The sequence below is a fragment of the Alligator sinensis genome, unplaced genomic scaffold (genome assembly GCF_000455745.1).
Source record: "Alligator sinensis unplaced genomic scaffold, ASM45574v1 scaffold1339_1, whole genome shotgun sequence".
Taxonomy (NCBI): Eukaryota; Metazoa; Chordata; order Crocodylia; family Alligatoridae; genus Alligator; species Alligator sinensis.
Window position 1 is genome coordinate 969,133 of NW_005842490.1, and position 18,790 is coordinate 987,922.

The following is an 18,790-nucleotide window of genomic DNA, read 5'->3' on the forward strand; positions in this document are numbered from 1 at the left end:
GACACTGGTCAGGCCACAGCTGGAGTACTGTGTCCAGTTCTGGGCACCCCACTTCAAGAGGGATGTGGACAACATTGAGAGGGTCCAGAGGAGGGCCACCCGCATGATCCGGGGACAGCAGGGCAGACCCTACAATGAGAGGCTACTGGACCTGAACCTGTTCAGCCTTCACAAGAGAAGGCTGAGGGGGGACCTTGTGACCGTCTATAAACTCACTAGGGGGGACCAGAAGGGTTTGGGGGAGACCTTGTTTCCCCCAGTGCCCCCCGGGATAACAAGAAATAACAGCCACAAGTTGTTGGAGAGTAGGTTCAGATTAGACATCCGTAGGAACTACTTCACAGTCAGGGCGGCTAGGATCTGGAACCAACTTCCAAGGGAAGTAGTGCTGGCTCCTACCCTGGGGGTCTTTAAGAAGCAGCTCAATGCCTACCTGGCTGGGGTCACTTGAGCCCAGTTTCCCTCCTGCCCAGGCAGGGGGTCAGACTTGAAGATCTACAAGGTCCCTTCCAACCCTACTTCTATGATTCTATGAAAGACTGAATTTGGTTCCATGATTTGCAGAATTTTTTTTTCTTCATGTTACTAACAACTTTTAAAAATATCAAAAGGGAGTTTAATCTACATTATCACCAAAATATCCTTCCCAAAGCTAAGTAAAATTTTCCACAAGTGATTTCACCTGCATCCAGCTCAAAATGAAGTCAAGAAACTAAGGGAACTCCCTCAACCCAACCTTCTTTAGAACATCCCGCAACCCATTACCATATTTACAACAGCCATAGAAAGAAGATTAAAACTGCCAAATAACCCTTTATGTTGGAAATTAAGGATCTAATTTTGACTGAGCCACAACACGAACTCTGATGTTCTGGGCATATTTAGTGACTCCTACATCCGCACCAAGTTTTCTTTGCACTTATCCAATACTTCCAAAGAATTTCAGAGTACTTTGTAAACATGAATAAACTGACTCTCACAACATCCATCTGAAGACCAGCAAATATCATTGCCCGAGTGACACAAGATCTACTCAACATTTGACTTAAAACATTCCAAGCCGCCTCCATGCTCAAGTTGTGGGGCTCACCAGTCTTATTTATTTTTTCACCCAGGGCACCTATACACGTGCTCAACATCTGCTCTAACATGTGCTAATTAGTATATGGTGCAGCAAACTCGATTAACTGAGAGTTGATTAATTGAGTCTGCTGGAGCATGCTAATTAGCATACACCAGCAGTCTCAGTGTCATATGTACTCAGCATCCTCATGCTTCAGGATGGTGGTGGGGGCACTTTAAATTAGGGCTGTCAAATGATTAAAAAAATTGATTGGGATCAGTTGTGCGATTAGAAAAATTAGTCACAATTAATCATGATTTTAAATCTCACAGCTAAAAACTCAAAATTATGTGCAGAATCTGTGAAGGTTCAGGGGGTTATGGATGTGTGTGGGAGGTTTGCAGGCTGAGGAGGGGGTGATCCTGCATACTGTGGCAGGATGCAGGGTACTGTGGGTGAGGAGTGAGGGGCAGCAGCAAGACCGGTGGGGCTGTGGCTTGGGAGTGCGGAGCAGACATGCACACACAGATACATAGACAGCACCCTGCAGGCAAGTGTGGAGGGAAGGGGCATGGGGAAGGAAAGAGGTGGGGAAGTGGGGTGCAGATAGAGGCCTCCACAGTGATGGCCCCATTCACCCCAGAACTTGCCCCAGCCCCACTCTTGCTTAATGTGTAGAAGCCATTAGAAGAGGAAGGCCTGGGAGAGATCAGGTAGAAGTGAGAACTCAGTGTTGACAAAATAGCTGAAGTAAATTTGACAGAGTTGAAATATTAAAGGAAACGGGGATCTGGATTGTTTCAACACCCTACACCAAAAGTGTGCACTTGCAACTTTCCAGGGCTTGTTAGATCCTCAACTGCTTATAGAGAATCACACTGCAGTGATGGCCAGGACTCCCTTCCCCTCTGTTTGCAGCAGACCAACAGGCTTAGACCTTTTCTTTTGAATACAAGCTTCACTGCCATCATCCATGGCTTTGTCAACTCAGGATCAGAGAGCTGTATCGCATGTTACAATTATTCAGAAACTAAAGTTAAAGCAGAGTACTGCTGCCTGCCTGCTACTGTATCAGCAGGTGCATATTACACCAGTACCCTGAATTCTACATCAATTAATTTTGGGGTGGAATATAAGCAGCACTTCTAGTCTAAAAACAATTATAAAAAGGGCAACAAAGGGTTCCATGTATATGGTCTGAAAATGTCCACGATAAATGTGCTCAATTTACTACGGAAAATAGTCTTTTTCAGCCAACAACTCTGAAACATCTCAGCCCAGGTCAACTGGGTCCTTTTTCCACATTAGCACATGCAACAAAGACTCTGCAGGTCAAATTTCACGTATGCTACCTATAATTTTAAAGTTATGCCCTCAGGGGCACTTGTACAATGACCTTATCTTACAGTTATACTCTCAATGGTACCTTTAAAAATCCAATGCCCTCAATTCAGTTGATGATACACCTGAAAGAGCAGAAACTATAGCTCAGTCTATCCTCAGTAGAGGAGTAAAAGGAACAAACTTACTATTGTCTCTAAAAGTTAGCAGTTCTAATTCTGAATATACAAAGAAAAAAAAAGATTTGTTGAGTAAGTAGAAGCTGTTTTTATCATTACTTTTCAGAATACATTTGTCATTTAAAATGTTGGGTTTTGACTAAGAAAAAAAAAAAAATCTTCAATTGAGATTTTTATGGAGCAAAAGTTTGGGTGGACCAAACACTGGGCTGCTGCGGGTCTTGCAGAAGGAGCCGTGGGCTCTCCGCCTGGCTCTGGTACGCCGTGGTTTGCCAGTCCGTGGCCACTTCCAGTCCAGCAGCTAATTGTGCTGTGGACCAGCAGCCGACTCTCCACAGCCCGGCACTGGGCCGTGGCCCAGAGATTGAGAACCCCTGAACTAGGGTAAGCGAGAAGAACTTCTGGGAATATATTATTTGTCAAATGACCTTAGCTTTGAAATGTATCTTGTTCTCTGGATCCAAACAACCTACATTTATTCCTGTTGAGGAAATCAGTCAATTCAGTTATTTTTCCTGCCATTTCTGCAGCCTCAAAGGGTCTGTGTTTGGGTTGGGACTTGAGGGCGACCGGCAAATTGTTAATTTTGCTACAGGGCTCATGGAACAGGTTGTGAAATATAAACATTTGTTAAAGACCCCCCCCCAAACCAAAACGTTAAAACCAGATATCTAAAGTTGGAGATCTCCGACCATATTTTCATCACCTAAAACAAGTGGCTCAATTTCAAAATGTTTTAAAAATTATCCAAATTAAAGATAACAAACAAAAAACCCAGTAAGCCTATAAAACGATTCTTGTATTTATAAGTTTCTACAATTGTGATATCTCATAAGCATTTTTTTGAAATGGTCAGGTTACTTAAGGAACAGCTTTCTGAAGGACATCGTGAAGATGATTAACACTATCATACTGCTGAATTTGCCAATTCCCTGCACTGGAACTTGTCTTGCAGGATGTTATCTTTCTCTGAACGTTCAAAGCTCAAGTGCATCTTTACAGTTCCTTCCAGGTGATTCAGTGAGGCTACTTTGAACTGATACATTACTACAACATCCTTCAGCAGGTCATTTCTTAAAGGTTCTAAATATTGCTTGAAAATGAGATTAATAATATTTGTTTAACACCAAACAAGTGCTCAGTGCTCTCAATATACAAAACAGACTTCGTGTTAGCCAGATGACTTTACAGGTCCTGATACTACAAACACTTATGGCCTCAAGTTAATATATGAATGGCCCCACTGAAGTAAGCAGCACTACAAAGTGAAGCATGTGCTTATGCATAAAAGAAATTTATTAAAGGACAGGACACCCTGGCATACCTAATGCTGGGGACAAAAAGTGGCATACTTGTTTATCATAGTTATTTCAAAGTAATTGAAAACAATAGTATGGGGTGAAGTCAATGACAAAACTGAACAGTACTTAATATGTAAAGGACAAAAGTAAAACATCACTAAATGTTCAAGGTAAAGCATCACTAAAGTTATATAATTTTAAACCATTTACAAGAAATAAAATGCATTTCATAAATACAGCATAATACATTAAAATGGTTGATAGAGACGGTGGCTTGTTGGGAAGGGATCTACCTCAAGCCAAAGGGGAAGGTACTTTTTTCGACTAAAATGATGGACCTCCTGGATAGGGCTTTAAACTAAAATTGCTCGAGGATGGGGGGATAATTACTAGAGCAAACCCAGGAAATCAGTAAGATTGGAAACAATAGGAAGAACACTCCGACATGAGCTGAAGAACTGGATTTTCCTCAGCGAAACAAGAAGTCATGGGCCTCCGCTGGGAGACTCAGATGTCTGTACACAAATGCCAGGAGCATGGGGAACAAGCAGAAAGAACTGGCTCTCCTGCTAACCAGTAAGGAATACAATGTCATAGAGATAATGGAGACCTGGTGGGACTCCACCCATGATTGGACCCCAGATATAGAGGGCTATACCTTGCATAGGAAGGATCGAGTAGGGAAGAAGGGCGGAGGTATTGCTGTCTATGTGAAGAAGCAGTACACATCCCTGGAAACCAAGATTGGCACAAAAGAAGGGTGACTTGAGACCCTCTGGGTTAAGATACGGGGAGGGTGTGGTGAAGGAGACTTGACTGTAGGAGTATATTACAGACCTCTGAATCAAGTAGAGGAGCTTGAGCTGGAATTCTCCAGACAACTGGCAGAGGCTGCACGCTCACGGAATATAGTTGTCATGGATGACTTCAATTACCCAGACAACTCATGGGAAAAGCACTCGGCTAGATCAGATCGGTCATGTAACTTCCTCACTTACCACTGAAGAGCTGTATCCGACTCAAGAAGTGTATGGGAAGACCAGGAGAATGGCACTCCTGGATTTGGTTTTGACCAAAGGTGATAATCTAGTGAGTAATCTGAGGATTGGGGGTCATCTAGGCAACAGTCATCATGAGACTATCACTTTTCCCTGCCTTGTGGTGGCTGGTGAATCAGTTAGTAGGGTAAAAATCCTTGATTTCAGGAAAGCTGACTTCTACAAGCTTAGGAGATTGGCGGGCAAAGCCCTGTGGGACCATGGTCTGATGGGGAGTCCAAGAAGAGGGGTCGTTTCTTAAGGATACGATCCTTGGAGCACAAAGGAAGTCCATTTCTGTCCATAAGAAAGGTAGCAAAAGGGCTGGGAGACCTTATTGAGCCAAGGGGGAGGCCATGGACCTCCTAAAAATGAAAAGAGAAGCTTATAAGAGATGGAAACTGGGAACTGCCTCCAAAGAGAAGTACACAGGAATGGCCTGCACCTGTAGGGTGTGGATTAGAAAAGCAAAAGCAGAAACAGAATTCAAACTGGCAACAGAAATTAAGGACAATAAAAAGTCCTTCTTTTAGATACATAGGAAGCAGGAGAAAAAAAGGGAAATGCTGAAAAAAATGCTGAACACAGTAGGACAGCTGATAACCGACACTAAGGAGAAAACCAAGCTCCTAGATGAATATTTTGTGTTGGTATTCCACCAGACTAAGGGTGTTAACTTGCCTGACAGCGCGCAGGAGGGACAAGGAGAAGGTGATCACTCACCTTTAATCAGCGAAGATCTTGTGAGTGAATATCTAGAGAAGCTGGATATCTACAAGTCAGCAGGATCAGGTGAACTATACCCAACAGCGCTGAATGAACTGGCTGATGTCATCACATGACCAATGGAAAACCTATTTGAGAACTCATGGCACCCGGGAGAGGTCCCAGAAGACTGGAAGAGGGCCAGTGTGGTGCCTATCTTCAGGAAAGGAAGGAAGAGCACCCAGCCTGACCTCGATCTCTGGAAAAATTTATCAAAGTGATAGCCTAACAGAAGTGATAGGCTAACAGAAGGCAGTTTTCTAAATGACAGCCAATATGGCTTTGTTGTGGGCAGGTCATGGTTGGGCAGGCCCAAGTTTGAGCTGCTGCCAGGGAAGTTTGTGGTGGCGGTGAATGTGCCCCAGCAGCCCAAGCAGTGGGGCTTCCCTACAGCTCCCTGCCTGAGGGCAAAGGGGGGGGGGGTCATGGCAGTGGGCCTCCCCCACCCCCCACCCCCATCCCCCGACACCCCCCAGAACAGCTGGCAGGGAGGGAGGGGGGGGCAAAGGGGGGGAGAAGGAAGGGGGCCCCAACCACAGCCAGCAGGGAGGAGGCAGCGGCAGGGGGGGGTCATGGGGACAGGTGTTTTCAGGGCCGGGTGGGCGGCAAGAGGCAGCGGCAGGTGGGGATCATGGTGACAGCTGTTTTCAGGGCTGGGTGGCAGGCAAGGAAGGGAGGAAGGCAGGGAGGTTGGGGAGGGGGAAATCACAGTGGCAGCACCCCCCTGCTGCCTGGCCCCAACAACAGCCGTCAGGGAGGCGAGCAGGGAGGGGATGTGGGAGCTGGCAGCCCCCACACTGGAGGCTGGAGGAGGTGGCAGCAGAGGGAGTCTTTACATGGCAGGCCCCGAAGGGTAAAGTGCGGGGGGGTGAGGGTGGGGCCATGCAAACACTATCTGAAATCCGTCATTCTTGCTAGTAAGTACATAAGGGGTGAACATCAGGGGCTGGAAGAGTATCTGTACACCAAGGTACCCCGGGGAAGACGAGGAATAATGGACATAAACTGCTACAAGATTGCTTCAGATTGGATACAAAGAAAAACTTCTTTATGATTTGAGTGTCCAGAATCTGGAACAGACTCCCCCCAGAGTTGATATAGTCATGTACCCTGGAGATCTTCAAAAGATGCACACCCTGCTGGGGTCATCTGACCCCAGCAGTCTTTCCTGCCTAAGAGCAGGGGGGCTGGACCTAACTTCTATGAACCTACGGCCCTCTCCTTGCTCTCGGTCATTTCACTTTCCATCAAAACATTGACAAAAGTGAAAATGCTAAATGAGTTTGAAATATTTAGTTTCTTATAAAGCCTTGGGGCTATTAGGAAGGTTATGATTCTTCTTAAACTGATTTTTTCTCCTCTTTTCCAGATCTCTTTCATGTATTTCTTTAACACCAACTACTTTGAGGAGAAAGGGGCACTGGTGACTGAAGTACAAGTGTAACCCAGTGCTGAGCAGTATATTAGTTCTTCTGTGTCAATGCAGGGAGGATACAAATTTCTTTTATACATTTAGCTAGAGACTTGCCTCTAGCTCAAGCTGCACCAGCTCATGTATTTAGCCTCTGTAGATCTATGGTTCAATCCTTGGTGTGTCAGGCAAGATTTGTACTATTTTGATTACTAGCTATGTGACTTAGCTTATTATTAAATACTTCTGCAAAACAGCAGCATTATTATGCCCAGAAGCAGGAGAAAGCAGGGCTGTTACCTTTGTCACAGCCAAAGCACGCAGAACCTACAACTACAGCAGACCCCTAAAAAATTTCAAATGGAGTTGTGGACTCCTTTGAATTGTAAGTGTGGGTATTCACATACTTTTCACTGATCATAGTCATCTTTTGCAGACTACTTAGACATAGTCTATAGACACGCAGGGGTCCGTGAACCACAGAGTGAAAACCACTGGCTTAAGGTAATGGAATGGGGAACATGAAGGTTGCATGTGGGAGGGAAAGAGGATTCATGTTCAGAAAGGCTACAAAAATGGGTGCAGAGGGGAAAAAATGGAAAACATCTGCATACCCTATCAATCACACTGAGCAGCCTCAATTCCATGCTGAAAACTTGTCCCACATGTGTGATCACCCTACTTGTAGTAAAAGTTTCAGACCCGGGAGATAACATTTTCATAGCAAATACCACAACAGTTATCCATCCAAAGTAAAAATATTCTGATGTCCTTTAGCATAATATTGGAATTGGAAAAACCATTGAAAGGCAACCAAAAATTCTATATTCTGCCTCCAGGTGACTTGCCCAGTCTGCAGAAGCAGCCTGTATAAGGTAACTCAGTTTCACATCCCTTTCCAGCTAAAAAAATTCTTGTACCCTCCCAGAAACTTCTATTTCAGAGCTAAATATCAGATTTGTAGCTTGATCTGCTGTTACATGTACAGCCTACTTTCTAATCATGGATGCAATGACAGAAAATCATAACATGACACACTTACTTCACTGCTTATGTAGTATTCTGTTCTCTTCACTTTCTTGTGAACCCCCGTGTTTCCACAGCCTTCCTAAGATTAGAGCAAAAGCGACACCTAGTGGACAACAATAAGAGAAAGAAGCCATGTGTCAGCAATCACAAAATCTATATGCTATAAAACATATAGCCCAATTCAATCTTTTTATTTTGAGTTGAATCCGACTTGAATGTTTGTGGTTAGAAGAAAATTTAGTCTTGCACTCAAGCAATATAGGATATTATGTTAAAATAAAACAGAAGTTTAAAACAAGATGCTTCACAATCATTTAGACCAGGAGTTGGCAACCCATGGACCACCAACTGGATCCAGTCCATGAAGAGGTCTAATTCAGCCTGCAAAGATTCAATCTGGCACAGGAGACTGGTGGCATGGAGCTGTGCCATGCTACCTATCCCATCTGAAGTACTCTTCTCCAGAGATTGCTGCCCTACCATGTTTGGGCTTATCCTTGCTGCAGAGAGGCTGGGAATCTGCAAAAAGGTTACAGAGATAGCTGGCCATCACTCTGAGGGGATGGGACAGGAGGGAGAAGGGTGGACACTTGCAGCCTACAGTGCCAGCTGCGTTGCAAACTCTGGCCCATGCTGGTAAAAGGTGGCAGACCCCTAGTTTCAGCTATCTGATTTTGGGGGGCCAGGATTCTCTCTCTCATATTTGTTCAGCACCAAAAACAACAGAAATTAGGGGTAAAATTTTATGCTGGGCTAGCACTCGCAAGTTGAGATGAAGAAAGGAACTTGGATGGCTTTGACATTTGTACCTTCCTGATCCTGGGTTACTCTGGGAGATGGAGGGACTGCTGGACAAACTCAAGATAGCCCTTGGGGCATAAAGATCCGCAGTTTTCCTAGGATGTCCCAGTACTGTAGGCTACAGAAGATGATTTTCTTATTTCCTATGATTATCCTCAAAAGATTTACAATCCTTACTAAGTACATGGTAAAGGATTATATATTACAATATGCAATGTAAGATTGAAATAAATACACTAAGATTGATTAGTGGTTTAAGCATGGTACTGGAATGCCTGAGGCCTAATCAGAACAATGCTTGTGTGTAACTCTTGCTTAGATGATGATTTTATATACATCTTGCCACCACTTCTATAATAATCCATAGTCTAACAATTTTTGTAAACAGCTGTTATCATCCCAGGATCAGGATCAATATCATATCTGTGGCATGCAGAAATAAATATAATGACTTTCCCAAGGTATGTGGCAAATCTGTGTGTAAGCGCAATGGAAAAAATCCTTTTTATAAGAAAAAACAATTCCAATTATTACTTGAAGTTACACAAGTACTTTAAAAACAAATATTACAGCACTTCACCAGTATCCTTTAGCTCAGCTACCTCCCACACTACATTAAAAAAATCATTAGGCAAAAATAAAGAAAATAGAGGGTACTTACTTCTAGCATTCCCAACTAGATTCACTATATTGGACTCTTTAGTTATGACCCTGCAAAACCTTACTCCCTTTACTTACAATCAATGGGACTACTTGTGTAATGGGGCCACTTGCACGATTTTGACTTTTCAAAGTCAGCCTCCCCTTTAGTTCTTTTAGGGTAAATGGCACTTGCAGTTTTGTCAAACATAACTGACAGCTGGTTAGAGGAACAGTAGAAAGTCTACATTTTTATATATTTGTTCACATTCCCAAATGTTTAATGTAAATGAAAAAAATAGAAGTGAAAGCTCACCATTAGACCTAGGTTACTTTGAAAGAGTTCTGAAAATCATATTATTTGGGTAATATCCACAAACTGACATTTACCAGAAGAATTAATATTCTTCAACAAATTGTGGCATAGCTTCTCTAGAGAATATTACAGTTACCCTCCAGGTGGTGCCACGAACCTAACATATGACTGAAAAGATTACCAACTAACTACAGCTATACAACTTTATTTACAAAGAGGTCCTCTCCTCTAACAAAATCAGTTTATCTTACAGCATGAAGAGCAGAGATGGTCTTTTAGTTATAGTATGAGATTGGGAGTCACGAGGTTTGGCTTCTGTTTCCAGCTCTGCCACAGACAAGTGAGACCTTGGGCAAGTTCTTTAATCTGTAAAACAAACATAATATGAACATGAAAATGCTGCTTGGAAGATCGTTTGTGGAGGGCTTTAGGGTTCTCAGTAGAAAGACAGTATAGGAGTGGAAAGTAATTGATTATTTTTAGTTGTGTGTATTTATCAAAGCCTTTATTTTAATTTTGTATTTGGGCAGATATTTAGCAAACAAACTAGGCCAAGATGTTGTATAATGGTTCTCTTATTTTGATATTCTATTTCTTCTTTTAAATTATTCTTTTCCCTTACTGAATGTGGCCCTGGGGCTTTGTTGGCAAGAACATATAAAAAGTGGTGTATTTTAAGAGTCAAACAAAATAGCTTAACACATACAGAAGTTAAAAAATTATCCTCGATTTACTTGCAGTGAACTGATTCTGAAAACTAAGAACACCATTTGTCTGGATGGGAGAAGAAACCCATCCCAAGCAACAGAGAATGCTAAAAAATTACTACCATATTGTAACAGCTGCAAGGCTCACCTGGCTACAAGTTGAGTGGGTGAGCTGTGCTTAAGAACGCTACACAAAAAGGGCAGCAAACAGTTTACAGAGGGTCCAAGAGCTTTTCCAGACAGGAGGGTAGGCTGTACACAGTGAATGCTTTTTATTGGAACATTTAAACTGTGATCAGAGCAACCATTGCAAACCCAGGACTCTGATTGGCTGCTACTGAGCCATAAAAAGCTGAGAGAGGGAAAAGAAGAGGAGAGAAGAAAAGGAGACAATTGCAGCCTGGAGAGAGGGAAGAGACAGCCTGCCAGCCAGGGAAAACAGAGCTGAAACCTGCCCAGGGAGCAGACATCAGGACAGGGAAGAGCCTGTGTCATCCCACAAGGAGCTGATTCCCTACTGAGTTTGGAGCTGTGCAACCAGGGACGCAGCTGCCAGGCAAAGAGTGGGGAGGGGGTTGGTAAGCAAGGCTGGTAAGCTTGCTGGGAGCTGGGAGAAGCTGCATGGTCAGAGACCTGCGGAGGGAAGCCCCTTTCTGAGCTGGAAAAGCTCAAGATGCAGAGGAAGATCTCCTGTTTGCAGGTGGAGGTGCTGGGAGAGGGAGACAGCCCCGAGAGGGTGTGGGCTGAGAGGACACAAACTGCATCTGTTTGTGAGGGGACACCTAATCCCATAATGTTTGCAGAAGCTGCATTTCCAGAAGGAGACAAAAGGGAGCCTATTGCTTGCAGCAGCTGTCCAGAGACTTGTTTGGCTGTGCTGTCAGGAAGGATCAAAGGAGTCCATTTTCTCCACAGCAACAGAAGCCTTGCCTCCACCTTCTAGTGGCAGATCATAGTTATTCATAGTTATTAGGCCTGTGCAAAGCAGCAAGTATTCGCTTCGGATTTGGATTCGGCTGATTTGGAGGACAGTGATTCGATTTGGAGATTCGAATCGCTGTCCCAATTGACCGAATCAGATCCAAAAGATTTGGTGCCACTTCGGAGATTTGGCCGTAGACTAAACAAACAGCTGACACAGCTGCCTCCAGACCATAAGTCTGTTGGGGTTGGGGGAGGAAAGATGCATGGGGGAAGGAGGGACTGGGGCTGGAGCTTGGACAAGCTGCCCAGCCGCAGCAGGGGGGTGTGGGATGTGAGTGCAGCAGCGCTCAGAGTTGAGGCTCTGCCCTGCTGCTGCTTGGGATGTGGGCGCAGCTTGCTCTGGGTGGAAGGGAGCAGGTGGCAGCAGAGCACAGCCCCTGCTCCCAGTGCTGCCGCACCCGCATTGCAATTCACACCCCCACCCCCAGTGCTGGCTGGGCAAGTGGCAGCAGAACATAGTCCCTGCTCCCAGGGCTGCTGCACCTGCATCACCCTCCCCCCCCGTGCCGGCTGGGCAAGCAGCAGCAAGGCATAACCTGGACTATCCACCCGGAGTGAGCCATGCCCGCATCCCACCCATCACCCTGCCCCAGCTGGGCAAGCGGCAGCAGGGCATAGCCCCCACTCCCAGTGCTGCTGCACCGGCATCCTGTGCACCCCCACTGGGCAGCTTGTCCTAACCCCAATCCCTCCCTCCCCCAACCCCAATAGACTTGCCAGCTGCCTGTTTAGTCTATGGATGAAACGCTAAATCTTTTCAGACGCTTCCAATTGATTTGGAGCTTTTAATTGGTTTCTTGACTCAATTCGGATTTAGAGATTCGGTCCCCAATTCGGGCCAAATCTCCTCCAAATCAAACCGGCTACTGAAGCTTTGTATAGTCCTAATAGTTATAGCTGTGATGCCATTTATTGTATGGCAAGTGGATTTTGACCAGAGGAGAATCTATCTTGTTGTGGGGGGTGGGGAAGAGACCTGTTTAAAGGATTATTACCAGGTGAATGCAATTATTGAGGTTATTTAACACAAGTGGGACCACCCAGTGTGTTGGAATCATCTCCCCCCCATGTTGCAGTTGTATATTTTATCCAAATTGTTGATTTTATTATTAACTATTGTTATAATTTTCTTATTTTGTTTATTTCTTTTCTGTATATAGATTGGTTGTATATAATAAAGAAACAATGTGTTCACTGGGTTTGGAGTGAATTCCTGGGCGTTGAGGGTGAGGGACACACCTCTCCATGGGGCACCTGAGTCAGCAGATCTGCCTGAGGGGGGTCCCAGGGCTACTGGCACCCTGAGGACCCAAAATCCAGTGCATCATCCAGCCTAGCATGCCAGCACGGGTTACAATATTAAAGACACCCAAGTAGGGATTCAGGCATCTCCACACAAAACAGTGAGGGACAGCCCAAATCACTAGAGTTTTATACAAGCTGAAGAGTTTTCTATCAAAAGTTGGACATGCCTGCCCCTTACTTTGTCATCCACAGATACAAAAGAAAAGCCATCATTATTGGTTTCAGGCCTCTGCAGTATTATCCAAGTGCCTGATTTCAAACATGGCCTAGCACCCTAATATAAAACTCCCTAAAATCATTTATTCTGCACACTAATCTTCCCCTGAAGAAAAATAAACTGACTTTTGCCTGCTGTGATCACACTCCATCGTGCAGAGATGACTACCAAGCCCTCAAAATTTCTATAGACAAACAAGGGCAAGGAACCCATTTCATAAATTTCACAGGAGACCATGCTTAGCCTTATTTTTGGAAACCCTGGTACTCTGGTCATTCTGATCTGACAGAAAATTTAAGCAGAGAAACAGACAGGATGGATCTCAGGGACCACCCACAGATATACCAATTAATTAAATCTCCATTTCATGCAACCTCTATCACCCCACTCTTCTTAACATATAGGTCTTGGTCAGCAGAAGTAGAAGCTTTTAGATTTCTATAGAGGAGACATCTGTTAGCTCCATCAGCATCTAACACTACTAGCATACCCACTGCTGCCGATTCTTTCTTCTGCTCCAATCAGAACAGTGCTAATTAGAGCTGGTGGTATCCGAGAGGAATTATACCACCATATTAAAGATGCCAATGGCCCAATTACACTGTGCCAATTCCAATGCAGCTGAATCAGTGCAAGCAATGGTGCAAAGTTTTAGAAAATTCAGATGTCAATGGAGTGTCCAGAATCTCTGACTCCACAAAGTGGCAAGTCTACAAACAGCTTGGGTTCCTAATCCAGACCTGGCATTAGCAGCCATGGTTCTGCTCACTTCCACTCAACCACAGATGAACACTAAATCCTGCTGAGGGATTGGGGATAGTGGAGGGGGAATAAAAGAGAAAAGGATTGAGAATGGGAAAGAGAATGCTTTTTGGGGGGGGAAAGAGAGAAAATATGAGGCTGTATTAAGGGTGGAAGAGAAACAAAGTGGAAGTAAGAGGAGAGAATAAATGAGTTAAGGAAAAGATATACAAGAGATAAGGAAATATAAAAGGAAAAAAAAAAAAGCACAGAGAATGAATAATATGGTTTTCCTATCAGAAACACCTCCTGAGCATGCATGCAAGGTATCTATTCCAGAGCAACAAGAAGGTTTAAATTTCAAGTCAAATAATAAATGTTGCTTTTAGGGGAGGATTTGTAGGGGGTGGGTTATTTTGTTATGTGAAACTATAGGTAAGACACCTGGCTTGAGAAAAAGTATGTCATTTTATGTATTGCAACTAAAGGAAGAAATGGCTGTATGGGTGTTGTTGGAAGCTTACCTCATATAGGCATTTTTTCACTTGTTACAGCTTGCTCAGGTTTAATTAGTGCAGTAAATCTGAAACACAGCAAAATTAAAATGCACATGTACAAATAGCATAAGAAAAATTAAATACAAGCATTTTTGTAAGTTGATTCTAATCACAAAGACTTCAACAGTTAGAACATTTACTTATAAGCAGAACCCCCCACCCAACCTCAAAACAGGATGAGGAGCAGTGGCCGTAGTCCCATAGTCACAACACAGGGAGTTCCCCCAAATAAGAGGCAAAAATCAGGAAGCTCCAAAGAGGAAGCAAAGAAGAACCACTTCACATTCCTCCTTAACAGCAACTTGTAAAGTTACATCACCACGAAATCAGAACAGCTTTTCCCAGCTCACAAATAAGGACTAGAGAGAACATCATTAAGGACAGCTGCTATCTCCTTAAAAATAAAAATATAAACCTTTGTATGCTGTATGTCTTCAGTCCAGTTTTCTGCATAGCTGGAACATCATCATGCCTAAGGTACTAGAAGCACTACAGTGATCCTCCAACCACAAGTCTCTTTAAAGAGTAGAGTCAGTAGTAAAACCCTGACTTCACTGAAGTCAACAGCAACTACTCTGATGAACGCAGCAGGATCACACTCCATCATTTCACCCGTGCCTGACACTATTTACCGATTACTGAGCCTATAGCATGCTAGTCACTTCTCTTCCAGATACACTTGGCTTCTTTTTTATCATAACATTTACTATAAAAAGTGAGGCAGGCTACAACATACATAAGCCTGTGGTTGTGACATTCTGATACAACAAAACAACGCAGTGCTAATTTGTCATTGTGCAACAGACTGCTTTTAAAATCAAAGAAAAAAGCAAAAGTGTACAATCAAATGAAATGCTTTTGCTGTTACAGAGTAAGAGAATTTTTAGCTAAAAGCATCAGAAAGAACTTACCTGCACTATCAGAAAGCAGAGCCAAGAAAGCTGTATATACAAGCAAAGAGCAAATGCAATATCAGTTTCAGGTATTCCAGGAGTTATCATGAACAGTGACAAAAAGCGAGTTAAAAAAGGAAAGAGCATCTTTTTACAGCCCACTATCCATCTCTTTTGTTTTTTCATGTAACTAAGCATGGACAGATATACTCCTTGCTTTCTGGGCTTTCAGAATAACGTCAGGCAAAATAACATTTTTCTTTTATACAAAAGTAATAGCCCTTTCTTTATATGTCAAAGAATTAAACATTATGTAAGAACATTGGCCTTCTGGAGACCATTACTCCCAGGACTGTTCTTGTACACTTAATCAAAACTAGAATTTGAAGGTGCACTATCATAAGGTGTTCACTAACTCATTATAAAGCTCTAATGTAAAAAGCACATAACATTTATAAATATTAACTTGGCCAGGTTAAAATTTAGCGAGGAACCTAACTTTTAATTCCATTTTAGCATGTGCTTCTGTCTACACTATACTTTTCTTATGCATTAGAAGGTCTTTATTGTCTTCTATCAACATTGGGCGCCTATACACAGGTGCCAAGGCTGCTCCGACACGCTGGAATTCCAGCGCAGAGCCGACTTGATTAATCGAGTCTGCTGCAGTGTGGCAACTGCTGCACTGCAGTAGCCTCCTGCATCTCGCGTATCAGTGGCTCTGCACTTAAAAATGGTGGTGGGAGCACTTGAATTAAATTTCGTCAAACAAGCTTTAGGTCAAGTGCCCCACCACCATTTTTGAGTGTGGAGACACTGATGCACAAGACGCAGCAGTGCTTTAATTAGAGAGGGTATTGGAGCTTCTCTAAATAAAGGGCCACCCCTCCACCACCATGTGTAAAAGTGCCCATTGATTCTAACCTAGTGTTTCTCTAACCAGCGTACACACACCCCTGGGGCATACGTGGCAAATTTTTAGAGGACAGAATAGGAAAGAAGAAAAGGAAAATACAGCTACCTCTCACTTAGTGTCGTAGTTACGTTCTTGAAAAATGCAACTTTAAGAGAAACGATGTTAAGCAAATCCAATTTCCCCATAAGAATTAATGTAAATGGGGGGGGGGCTACGTTTCAGGGAAAAAATTTGTCAGACAAAAGACATATGCATATACAGTATAAGTTTTAAATAATTTTAAACAAACAATTTAATACAGGTATAAGTTTTAAATGACTTATACAATCACAAGTTAGAAATGTTCCGGGAATACTTGTACCGACATACCATAAACAACAATGGCTGCCACACTGAAGCAGGAGCATCACTTGGCTTACGTTACAAAGCAGTTAGTTACCTACTAGCAGGCGGCAGCCAAACAAGGTTATAACTGAACACTGCATGACTTTAAACAAGTATGTTCTCTAATAGATCAGCCACGTAATAACTAAACAATATTAACCGGGACAACATTAAGTGTGGAGTTATTGTATAAATGAATAACGAAGCAAAATTAATAAAGAACAACTTGACAGTATCTCTACAATGGTTGGAGAAATTGGCATGGTAGTCGTGAAAGTGTTACTTTTTATTATGCAAAACATAACTAATCATAATAGTACATAGCAGCATAAGCTTAATAAGTGTGTAACTCAAAAAATTTGAGAACCACTGCTTCAGACTGTCTCCCTTCTAAAGTCCCATGACTCTTAGAGAGTACAGGAAACCTAAAGAACCACCGACTCCAATGGCAAACAGTGTTCAGCACTGCAAAGACAGTGACTATTTACACCTTTTAACAGTTCCCTCAAACGGTTTGGTTTTAATTCAATATTCATCAATTTACACCTGAAGCTGTACGACTTCATCACAGTTCACGGGAGAGTGTGATTTAACAAAGCTTTTGTGTGTTGATGAAAGGTAGTAGGTAGGATCAAGTAGCTAGAAGCACAATTTAGCACAGGTCTCAACTGAGACTAGAAAAAAGTAATTTGCTACCACATAAATAAGTGGACCTTTTATTGTTTAAACAAAGCTGAGTATCAAATTAAATGAAGATTGGCATGATAGTGTGTGTCACAGCACTTGTCCATAAGGCTTGGTATACAAGAAAAAAAAGATCAAATACATAAAGTAAATACATCTTCCATGGAAGCAAAAGAGGCTAAAGGTTAAACAATTCAAACAAACAAACAAACTCTGTTTCTTAAAGTTTATATTGCTTTGATCGCTCACTCTCTCAGACTCCTTGCAAAAAAGGGCCAGGCACAATTAAGACTTTCTCCGAACTGCACATTTTAAAGCATTCTATAAACAAACAGTAACAAATAACATGTTTGTGTGACTATTACATGCTTCAAGATGGTTTTCAACTCTATCATATATTCAAGTCACAGCCGCGTAGAACCTTCTCTCAAAAATGTTGCAAGGCATGGACTAGAGGTACTGGGCAACTATTTAAACAAGTAGCGTACAATCATCAGCCTGTGGGCCAGAAATTTGCTAGTGAGGGAACAGTGGTAGCATTAACTGCTATGGTTCTAGAAGTTGTGAAAATTAATGCTACCATGGCTGCCTTGCCACCAAATTTCTGGACCCAGGCCAGAGAATAGGGCCCCATAGTCAGATCTAGCGTGCAGAGCAGGACCAGCACACAGGGTCGCTCCAAGGCCGGCTTGGACACAAAGGGTTCAGGCCAGTGCGCCAGACCACAAAGTGTGGACTGACATCCTGACACACAGAATCTGGCCTGTGGACTGCGTCCATGCCACTCATGTGGCCCGCAAACTAGAAGGTTGTGCACCACTGATTTAAATGGGAAATTAAGGCAAATCAAATTCATTACTAGTACTAGCAGAAGGGTTAGAAACTGGGACAGCCACTGAAGTTTTTGGAAAAAAAAAAATAAGGACCCTTTGCCAGGGGACACGGGAAAGCTGGAGCACAGCCCTGGCTCAGTTTGGTTTCCAACAAACTAATGTAATTAGCTAATGACTGACACCTCCTGTTATGCATGAAATGTAAAACAAGTTTCTAGCATATAAAAAAGTAGAGGTATGTACAACTGGTATAATAACTAGGGACCTACCGAAATCGAGAAGTCAGGTGGCCAATTTTGTGGGCCAGGAGGCCAGCCGCCATTTTCACACGATTATTGCAGCACAGGGCCCCCATGCCTCTGATTGGCTGTGGGCCCCCGGTGGCTCTGCCTCTCACTGCTGCTTGGCCAAGAGAGCTGTCCATCGTGCCGCCCTGCCCCTCTTCGCTGATTCCCTGCAATGGGCTTAAGTCCAGGCCACAGCAGCCATGAGGACCACTGGCTTCCACTGGGGAGCCAGCATTTTATTTTTAGTAAGGTTTTTTGTTGGATTTTTAAAATTATTTCATGGATTTCACGGACACTGCCCGTTTCTGTGGTTTCTGCAAAATCCATGCACTCACAGATTGAGTAGCCCCTAATAATAGCAATTAATAAAAATACACAGGTACTTAGGCTCACTCCTCCT

At 43.2% G+C, this 18,790-nt stretch overlaps 1 protein-coding gene across 5 annotated transcripts in view; it reads right to left on the bottom strand.

Moving 5' to 3' along the window:
• GNG12 (G protein subunit gamma 12) overlaps positions 1-18,790 on the bottom strand; it is a 78,779-nt gene that overhangs the window by 32,957 nt on the left and 27,032 nt on the right. For 4 of the 5 annotated variants that reach the window (XM_025212874.1, XM_006031260.3, XM_025212872.1 and 1 more), the window contains 3 exons: positions 14,361-14,419; positions 10,134-10,248; positions 8,140-8,229 (listed from right to left, as the gene is read on the bottom strand). The gene's annotated coding sequence lies outside the window, so the exon portion shown is untranslated. Of the gene's footprint in view, positions 1-8,139; positions 8,230-10,133; positions 10,249-14,360; positions 14,420-15,304; positions 15,325-18,790 lie in introns of those variants that run through there. The other variant, XM_025212873.1, reaches the window with a different exon arrangement.